The sequence below is a fragment of the Boleophthalmus pectinirostris genome, unplaced genomic scaffold, assembly GCF_026225935.1.
Source record: "Boleophthalmus pectinirostris isolate CB_2022bp ecotype Guang Dong unplaced genomic scaffold, ASM2622593v1 HiC_scaffold_14, whole genome shotgun sequence".
Classification (NCBI taxonomy): domain Eukaryota; kingdom Metazoa; phylum Chordata; class Actinopteri; order Gobiiformes; family Gobiidae; genus Boleophthalmus; species Boleophthalmus pectinirostris.
Window position 1 is genome coordinate 34,053,546 of NW_026571047.1, and position 10,932 is coordinate 34,064,477.

Below are 10,932 nucleotides of genomic sequence, written 5' to 3' on the forward strand. Positions count from 1 at the left end.
ATATGAAAACCAGAAGGGAATCCTGGTAAACCCAGGAAAGTGAGAATGATGAACCTGGTGACCACAGTGATGAGTGATCATCTGTGTCTTGTTTGATTTTGTTGATATTTCACTAAATCATGTTTTATTGTTTGGTGAATCATTATTGGGGCTGCAGTTGTAAAGTCACTGATTATGTTTGTGTTTTGTTTTTTGGGGTGTCAATTATCATCATCATCATCATCATCATGTATCAGATTTTAACATAATAAACTGGTTTTGCCCACTTCATTTTGACAACTCATTTCTTCTGTGTCAAAAACACCACTGAAACCAGTGGCTCCTGTAAAAAAGACACTGTCAAACTCTACAACAACAACAACAACAATAATAATAATAATAATAATAATAATAATAATAATAATAATAATAATAATGACTAAAATGAATACTTTATCATTAAATTGATGTTTATTATTTTTATTAAATAGCCTCTTAATTGATTTTATTAAAAACTCTTAATTGATTTATCAAATATTCTTTTAAAGACTGTTTTAATTAAAGCTTCAGTCCATTTATCTGGAACACAGTTTAAAACTAAAGTGAAAGCTCAGACCTTCTCCCTGGCGTTTAGTACAAGCTGTTCAGGTTTATCTTGGTGTTTTTATCGTAGTTTTCACATGTTTTCTGTTTATATGTAACTGGTTCTTCTGCTTTTGTGCTATATAAATAAACTTGAATTGAACTGAACGTGACATCACTCAGGATTCTCCACAGCTGCAGCTCTGAGAAGAACTATTTATTAATCTACAATCTTTACACTAAGATTATAATAAGATTATAATATTTTAAATGTCTGTTTGCCTTGTTGCTAGCCCAGAGCTAGTATTAGTTTTTTTATTTTTCTGTGCAGTAAAGGGGCTTCACAGTTCACAGATCACTGGTATAAAATCCAGAACTGCTCCTCTGTGTCAAAATTCACAGCAGCCTCGTAGGTCTCGTAGACCCGTCCTGAAGGGGTAAATTTCCAAATATGGAGCCTGATCATTTCTGTTATTGTCCAGACCTAAGCGGGTGTTATACTGAAAAAGAAAATCTGCAGTTGAACGATATTCATTTGAGCAGCCCCAGTCTGTATTAAATAATATTGGCCTATAGAACAGGGGTCTCCACCCCCCACCACCCCCTTCACAGTAGCTCTCCAAAGCATTTCAAAATTACACCATTGTGCTGATGAATATCTTTTTTTGTGTGCACATAAAGCAGATGTCTCAGAGAAAAACAATTAGTAGTAATATAATGTGACAATTTTTTATTCTCCATTACCCTCCTCCATTATCTCCAGTGGGAAAAAATAAAAAAATAAAATAAAATAATAATAATAATAATAATTAATTATTATTATTATTATTAATAGTATATAATAGCAAATTCAATAAATAAATATAGTGAAAAGAGGGAAATACTTTTTTTTTGGAAGAACAAAAATGTAGTTAATTACATGCCTATTACTATTGTAAATTTATAATCTGAAGCCCAACTTTTTGCACTAATAAACGCACATTGGTTTATGTTTCATAGGCATTGAGACCCAAAGTCTTGCCCTTTTTCTGGTAATCATCTACAGTTTTTTCAGCTTAAACTGAGCAGATCTTCAGCAGTTTTGGTTTTTAAAGGAGCTCACCGGAGGAAAAAGGTTGGACATCCCATTTGTCCCTATTTTTGACGAATCTGATCCCTGCCAACAGTAAAGAGAGGCATAAACTGTCACTTGTTTGGGTAAAATACAGAAAAAGCTGCTTAAAAATGACCAAAATACAAAGAAAATGTGTCTGTACTGAGTCACGTGCTCATCAGGAATGGGCCGAGTGCAAAACTATTTTCCTTCATTTCGCTCGATTCAAAATTGTTTTATTATTAACCCGCACAAACCGAGAGTCCCAGTTTTTGTTATTTAGAAAATGTGCGCACTTTAATTTATTAATTTCTCCCTTTGACCCAGAACACGCAGGGGGGGGGGGGCTGTACGGTGTCCGGGCGGGTCCATGAGAAACGCGTTGCAGAAATGGAGGGCGTCACGGTGGGGCAGGTTTTTGACGCCGAGTGCATCCTGAGCAAACGACCGAGAAAGGTACGAGCCGAGGCCGCAAACACGAGCCGCTCTCACCCCCCCGGGACCTCCACACCCCGCCCGGCTAACGCTCTGCTCTCTGTCCGCAGGGGAAGTTCGAGTATCTGGTCAAATGGAGAGGATGGTCGTCCAAGTGAGTGCTAGCTCTGGATGTAGCATTAGCCTTAGCCTTTAGCATTAGCCTCGGAGCATCAAAACAAACAAAACAAAACAAACCGAACTGAGCGCGTTTTCCTCCGGTTCTTCTGCTTTTACAGCTCTTCTCTTTCACTAATCACACCAGTTTATTCAAAAGACACGCGCAGTTGTAAATATATGTTTAAATGTTGAAAATAAATTAAAATGATTTCCATATGTTTGATGCTGCAGCACATCACACCGTGCACATCCATACAGCTCCCCACCATCACACCGTGCACATCCATACAGCTCCCACCATCACGAGCATCGCGTAAATCACACGTGCACGCCACTTTTTATTCGTAACACTCCTTAGACTTGAAAAAGGGACATTTTTCTGCTAAATACTTATTAAAAATGATAATATTGGAGCTAAAGTTAATTCTGTTTCATTGGTTATTTATTAATTGATTTAATACAGTTTTCTAACGTGTGTTTAGTGTCATGTATGAATGAACATGAATGTTTATTTGGACAGTAATGCATAAAACTGGAGCCCGACCGATATGGATTTTGTTGTGGCCGATATGATACCGATGTAACGCTAGTTGGAGCTGCCGATAGCCGATATAATCACCGATATATTTAGTGATGTAAAAATTCACTGTAAATCTTGAATTATTTAAAAAAAACTTAGGTTTGGCTCTTGTGGATTTTAAACTGGGTTTATTTAGGAAACATTTATTGTTCTTCTGCCTCTTTACATGAAATGTCATAGGACTAAAGCAGGTCTAAAGCAGGACTAAACCAGAACTGAACCAGCACTGAAAAAGCACTAAACCAGGACTAAAACAGATCTAAACTATGTGCAAAACAGAACTAAACCAGAATTTAACCAGGACTGAGTGTCGGGACTCGGTCTCTATCTCTCTCCCTCTCTCGACCCCAAGATTAGTCCTGGTTTATTTATTTTATGCTGAATATATTTTTGCAAGTTTTTTTTACACTATGCACACGCAGAGTTTTGAAAGTTTCGTTTTTAGCCGCTGCCGCTGTCAAACTACCACGAGTCTGCACGCGGCATGAATAGAAAAAAGTGAGAGAAAGAGAAAACACGGCTCCCAATAAGGATCAGGCTCCCGTCGTTCGCTTCAAAGAGCCGGATCTAAGAGCCGCTTCGTTCGCGAACGACCCATCACTGCTAGCGAGTAAATAAACAATCGCTATTAGCCTTTAGCCGTAAATGCTGCGTGCCGCGGTAATTAATTATATGCGCAAATTTCATCATTCACACGTCTATTCACAGCTCATTTACATATCAGTGCAGGTCCAGTAGCAAATATATGGCCAATATAGTCACTTTACAATAGACCAATAGAAAACGGCCTATTTATGTGCGGGAGCTACAGCAGCTAACCCATAACCAACTTGCTTCAAAGTCGACATATTTCCAACACTCACCGCTCACACAGGCTCCTCCCACATCACAAATCTGCACTAATAAATGTCCTTTTAATCCAGACTCAAACCGATTGTCCGAAAAAAGAAAATAATCCCAGTGTTTGGATCTGTGTCTGCAGGTGTAAACAAACGCACGTGAGTCTCACACAGACAAATGACTCCGCAAATAAGTACTGATGTGGAGCCACATATTAGGACATTTATCTGTCTGTAAATTGGATTAAATGAACATAATGTAGAGAGTCTAAGCTTTATAACGATGTATAACATGCCCACGTGAAATATCGGCCCCTATCAGCAAGTATATCGGCCGATAGCCGATATGCTTCCAGGTGCTCAATTCGGCCGATAATATCGGCCAACCGATATATCGGTCGGGCTCTACATAAAACATGCCTAGAAAACGTAACTACGTAAATGGAATACAAAATAAATATTATTTAATACTAGTACTAATTAGGGATGTGCAAAAATATCGTTATATCGTATCATTTAATGTGATGATACAGTATCGATATATCACCAAGAGGATTTTTTTGCTTTATTTTACTACATTATTTTGTTACAGCTACAGTTTTGTTGTTTGTTTAGTGGAAGGAAACTCGTTTGACATGTTCGCTGTTTTGACGATTAAAATGTTTGTGTTTCAGATGAACTTTGCACAAGAAGTGGTTTAACAAAGACTTTTATTGAATCATATCAAATTGATTTGAAATATATCGTATTGAATCAAAAGCTCACTGTTTTTAGGTATGTATCATATCAGCAACTTCTTAATGATACCAACCCTAGTACTAATACTAAATAGTAGGGCTTGTATCATTAAGAAGTTGCTGATACTATATATACGTTGATACAATGAGCTTTCAGTTCGATACGATTCAATACGATATATTCCAAATCAATTCGATACGGTTCAATAAATAATAATGGCTGTGACACTAAAAGTCTTTGTTAAACCACTTCATGTGTAAAGTTCATATGAAACACAAACATTTTAATCATAAAAACAGGGAAAATGTGAAATGACATGAGTTTCCTTTCTCCAAAAAGCAAAAAAAAAACTGTACCTGTAACAAAATAATTTTGTAAAATATACCAAAAAAATACTCTTGTCGATATATCGATACAGCAGCCCACGATATCGATACTGTATCATCACAATAATCAATATGATGTATCGAGATTTTGATATTTTTGCACACTTATACATAAGTGTGTCCAGTCGTCCCTGTTTCCCCAGGACAGTCCCAGTTTTGAGCCTGTGTCCCCTTTCCCATCGGATTTATATAAAACCACTGATTTGTCCAAGTTTTATACAAGAAATGTTCCAGGTGTCTCTATTTTTGACCAGTCTGATTCTTGCCAACAGTAAAGAGAGACACATATTCTCATTTGTTTAGGTAAAATAGAGAAAAGCTGCTTAAAAATGACAAAAGCATAACAAAAGAAAACGTGACTGTACTGACTCATGTTCATCACGAATGCCCGAGTGCAGAACATTTCTCCTTAATTACACCCTCGTTTCACAATTTTATTATTACCAAACACTATAAACTGACATTATCCCAGTTTTTTTCTTATTAAAAGATAATTTTCCGTTTATTTAAGTATAATTCTGCTGCTAAAATGATCTTCAATAATACTATGTTCAGAACAAGCTACAAGTGTTTACTATTTGTCAAAAGTATGAACATTTAGTGCTGTTTTAAGTTTAAATTGTTGTTAAATTATTGTATTCAACACTGAAAACACTGGATTTATTACAGTATCTTCACTCTGAGCTGTTGACACGTCAGAGTTCTGTGGTAGAATTGACCTTTTGAATATCAAAACGTAAACCTCCTGTAGAGTTCTATAAGCCCAGTGACAGGTGGAAATGAGCTCTAGTGCGACAGCCTGACACAAAGCATCTCTCCTGTTGAGGTTAATGGCTTTTGTGCACTGTCCCTGTCTCATAAATAAACTAAATAAATAAATAAACATGTGAAGAACAAACAATAGAACAGTGGTTCTTCATTTTTTGAGGAGATAACAGCTTTTTAACACAGTTTAAAGCTCACGGGAATCCATTTGGTGAATATAGAACCATTCACAGTAAAGTTACATAGTGTTTCACAGGTTAGACCAGACTCTCAAAACATCAGTACTGCTACTGTAGCCACAGCTGCCCTGGGACAGAGTGATGGAAGTGTGGCTGCCAATCTGCCCCAGCAGCCCCACTGACACTCACAGAATGCCATCGCGCCACCAGAGCTGTCAAAAGAATCAGAAATCAGATACTAATCGATTATTTGGTTAAATACGTTTGATTTTTGTCATTTTGGTTTTGTTTTCAGACACAACAGTTGGGAGCCGGAGGAGAACATTCTGGACCCAAGACTTTTAGCTGCGTTTCACAAAAGGTTTGACTTAAGTTCGGTTGTTACAGAAATAAAAAATAAGTCGTATTTATTCAAGTAAAACTCATGATTGTGTCTGATCTCAGGGAGCAGGAGCGAGAGGAGCTGCTGCAGAAGAAAGGAAAGAGACCCAGAGGACGACCTCGAAAGAATCTGGTGAGAAATAACCCAGATGCCCTCCCATCCTCCTGTGTCCCTGTTGTGTTAGGCTGTTTTGTTTATTGTTTACAAGGAATTTATTTATTTTTTATAATATTTCATACATTTGTTGCTTATTTGAGAATATTTTATTTAACTTATTAGAAGGGGTGTAACGATATCCAAGTCTCACGATACGATATCGTCACAGTATGAACCTCACACAACGATATTTATTGTGATATTATCAGAACGTTCGTGATATGGTGGAGAGGCTCACGATTAGAGATGCAACAATATCCAAATCTTTCGGTGCGATATTTTCACAATATACAGCTCACGGTACGATATTTATTGTGATATTTTGTGGAGGCTGTGAAAAAAACTGTGAATATGTGACTTTTTCCTCTTAAAATGTTTTGACAAGACTTAATCCAAAGAACTAGGACTTTAAAGTGTTCGAACTGTTATTTCTTCTTGTCGTCTGCATTGAAATGGAGCAAAGGATCATGGTCTATGTCAGGGGTGGGCAAACTACGGCCATTTACCATTTAATCCAGCCCGCCGAACTCAAATAAATTCTAGTAATAAACCTGGTTAAAGTTTTATTTTTCCTGCATTTCCGGCGTTTTCCAGTAGATGGTGCACTGTATATATGTTGAGGTGCGGCGTATTATGTTGTCTCTAGAAAAAAAATTTAATATTTGTGGAGATTTGTGATGAAAATACCAGAGAATGAGACACAACACTGACTTGCCTTCTCTTTTCTCTTTTTTTCTCTGTTTTCTCGCAGCCTCCCGTGACCCCGGTGCCCTCTGACCCTCACTCCTCTTCCTCTTCGGGCCTCTCTTCCTCCTGCTCTTCTTCAGACGACGAACACCGACCCAAAAAATCCTCCAGGTCTCATCGGACTCTCCCCGTCCCCCAAAAACGCCCCCAAATCCTCCTCAAGTCCGAGTCCGGTCACCACAAGTCCAAGAAACGCGGCCGCAAACCCCTCCCCCCGACCTCAAAGCGCTTCGCCAGAGCAAAACGCCGCGACCGCCCACCCCGGCCTCCGTCCCGCCCCCCGCCGTCGCCCGCCCGCACAGAGACATGAATGTGAAAAAGCCGCTTCAGCCCGCCAGCTTCACCTACACCGGGATGAGTCGCAGCTCCAGGGAGGACGCCCACACCTCCGCCACGTCTTTCACCCAGAGCGGAGCCTCCAAATCGGGTTCGGTCAGCAGCATGTGGCCCGGGTCCGCCGGAGGTCGCGCCCTCTCGCTGTCCGCCGCCGCCGCTTCGTCCCCGCACAAAACGAACGCTGCGTCTCAAAGCAAAAGCAAAGAGACGACGAAGGAGGCGAAGAGGGCGGAGTCGAGCGGGGCGTTGAAAATGGCGTTCGGGACGGCGAGCAGCTTGCAGAGGAGTTTAGGCCCGCCGCATAAACAGCAGAACAACGGCGCCAAACCGAGCCAGAACCAGGCGCTGAGTTTACGAGCGCTCAACCTGCAGGAAAACGCGCAACGCCTACGGAGCGGGGGGAACGCCAGCGCCAAAGACCGGCTGTCCTCCGGCGAGCGAAGGGCGGAGGCGAACCGGAGCGTGGCGGAGATGAGCGAGGGGGAGTCGGACGAGGAGGACGACAGCTCCAGCGACTCGGACCACAGCGGGACTCTGGGGGGCGCCGGCGTGACGGCGGCGAACGCGGTGGTGGCGAAGGCGCAGATGCTGTTTCCGGTGGAGGGGAGGCCGAGTCTTGGCGCGCACGTGGACTCGGACTCGGACACGGAGGAGTCGAACTGGAGGCCGTCCCGTAACGTGTTGGAGCACGTGTTTGTCACCGACGTCACCGCCAATTTCATCACCGTCACCGTGAAGGAGTCGCCGACGAGCGTGGGCTTCTTCAACAGCTAAAGGAGCACGAACGGGAAAACATTAAGACTTTTCCGGATTTGAACGGACGCTAAAACGGGAAACACTCAGACATTCCAGATGGCTCCACACAGACGAGCCCGGGGTCGCCGTTCTGCCGCACGTTCAACACGTTTTGAACTTTGAATACAGTTTTAAAGACGGGGTATTCTCTTTTTTTTAACTTTCTACGGCGTTCTAACGTTCTCTCATCAAAATCATGTCTGAAGGTTTTAGAGTCTTCTGTGCATGTTTGAGTAATCTAGTGATCTCTCCCAGGCCCTATTCAAATCTACAGAAATCATAATACCGTATTTTCCAGACTTTAAGTCGCTCTGGAGTTTAAGTCACATCAGCCAAAAGTCCTGGTTTAGTCCTGGTTTAGTCCTGGTTTAGACCTGGTTTAGTCTTGGTTTATAATATATGGTATTGCGACTTCTATATTTTAATAAATAAGTCGCAGGACCAAACCATGAAAAAAAGTGCGACTTATTGTCCGAAAAATATGATAATCATACTAATAATACATAAAAGAAATAAAATTAAAATTGATTAAAAATAATACAGTAATAAAAAAAAAAAATCATACACTAATCATATAAAATACTCTAAAAAATTTAAATAAAAATAATTAAATAAAACTTAACATTAATAAATAAATAGATATAATGAATAGAAATAGAATAATAAATAAAAAAGTTTAGAATAAATTAAAATAAAATGGATAAATAAAAAATCACACTAATCATACATAAATCATACTAATCTAGCGATCTCTCCCAGGCTCAAACTCTCCTTACGTTTAGCTGCAGTACGAGTCTGTACAAGGCTCCGCCCACAACCCTACATCTGCCATCACGCTCCCACACGACAATTCTCCATAAATACACAAAAACACGACACAAAACTGTACGCTACGAGTTCACAAACCTGATGCGGCCTGCAAGAGATGTTGTTGTGCTGGTGCTTTGAAGGGGGAGCGACTTAGCAGCGAGGGTGGGGGGAGGGGGTCTCGTTCGGCGATTACGGCATTTTCCCAAACGACAAAAATACCACAGATACCCCCTCTTTAAAGCAGCACCGCGTAACCTTTCCGGTGGACGTTTTCTTTGCCCAAAAGTCCCGCAGTACGGCTTCAAACTCCAACCACAAGTCCGAGTTACGCGTCGGATCTGCGGCGAGAGGCGACGCCATCGTTCCTTTAGCAATAAAATCACCCACAGTCGAAAAATAAACTCGAGAAGGACATGTTTTAAAGTCCCAACGAGGCGAGACGGGCGAAGTGTCTTGCCCGAGGACACGGCGGCGGACGGGGGGTTGAACCGGCGAGCTCGTGGCGGCAGACGGCGGCCCCGCTCACACCAGCCGCCGTTGGACCTGACTCCGCAGAAGTGATTGTAGCTTTTTTCGACACGTTTTTATTGTTTTTTGGTGTAAATCTTTGTAAATATGAACGGGTGTTTATAACGGCCTGAAGCGCGTTTCCAAAAGTGTCTCGGAAAAAACACAAAATCTTTTCAAATCTCCTCGTTTTTTGGATCTCGTGTGTCAGGATCAGGCCTCAGCACTTTTATTTATTTTATTTTAATGTTTTGTCTTTGGCTTTTAGCAAATTGTCTTTAAACTAGGACTAAACCAGGACTAAAACATGAGGTACTCCTGGTTTAGACCTGGTTTAGACCTGGTTTAGTCCTGGTTTAGACCTGGTTTAGACCTGGTTTAGTCCTGGTTTAGTCCTGGTTTAGTCCTGGTTTAGACCTGGTTTAGACCTGGTTTAGACCTGGTTTAGACCTGGTTTAGACCTGGTTTAGACCTGGTTTAGACCTGGTTTAGTCCTGGTTTAGACCTGGTTTAGACCTGGTTTAGTCCTGGTTTAGACCTGGTTTAGACTTGGTTTAGACCTGGTTTAGACCTGGTTTAGTCCTGCTTAGTCTTTTCCTTTTTCTCGTTTGTTTTACTTCTTCACATTTTTCAAGGGCATTTAAAATCCTCCTGCTTTTCTTGAATTGTCGCCTTAAACATTTTTAATTTTCAAGTAATTTTTCTCGAATTCTGCCTTAATTTAATTTGTAAATTGTTTGTTTTCTAAACTCAGATCCTCGTTATCTGAATGTAGATTTTCAGTGCCTCTGTTTTTCATTTCTGCTTTTCTGTCTCTTCATAAAAACTCATGTCTGAAACGTCACTTTGTCTCTTTAAAACACTTCCTGTTTTGATTTCCTCGAGTCTTTGCGCCCCCTGCTGGCCTGATCCTGTAATCGTAATAATAACGTGTTGTTTTATTTATACAGAAAAATGTAAAATGTAAATATGTTTTTGTGAATCGTTCCTGGTGCTGTTTTTGGCTGCAGCCTGTGCCTCAAATACACAATAAACTACAGTCAAAACCCAAATCTGTAGTCCGAGTTTAGTACTGGTTTAGACCCGGTTTAGTCCTGGTTTAGACCCGGTTTAGTCCTGGTTTAGACCTGGTTTAGTCCTGGTTTAGTCCTGGTTTAGACCTGGTTTAGTCCTGGTTTAGACCTGGTTTTAGTCTGGTTTTTAGTCCTGGTTTAGACCTGGTTTAGTCCTGGTTAAGACCTGGTTTAGTCCTGGTTTAGACCTGTTTTAGTCCTGGTTTAGTCCCAGTTTAGTCCTGGTTTAGTCCCGTTTAGACCTGGTTTAGTCCTGGTTTAGAAGTGGTTTAGACCTGATTTAGTCCTGGTTTAGACCTGTTTTAGTCCTGGTTTAAACCTAGTTAAATCCTCCTTTAGGCCTGGTTAAGACTTGGTTAAGTCCTGGTTTAGTCCTAGTTTAGTTCTGGTT

General features: G+C 40.7%; 1 pseudogene; it reads left to right on the forward strand.

The window, feature by feature from the left end:
• The first annotated feature begins 2,044 nt into the window (after window positions 1-2,044).
• Window positions 2,045-10,520, forward strand: LOC110172800 (chromobox protein homolog 2-like; annotated as a pseudogene).
• Window positions 10,521-10,932: the final 412 nt, after the last annotated feature.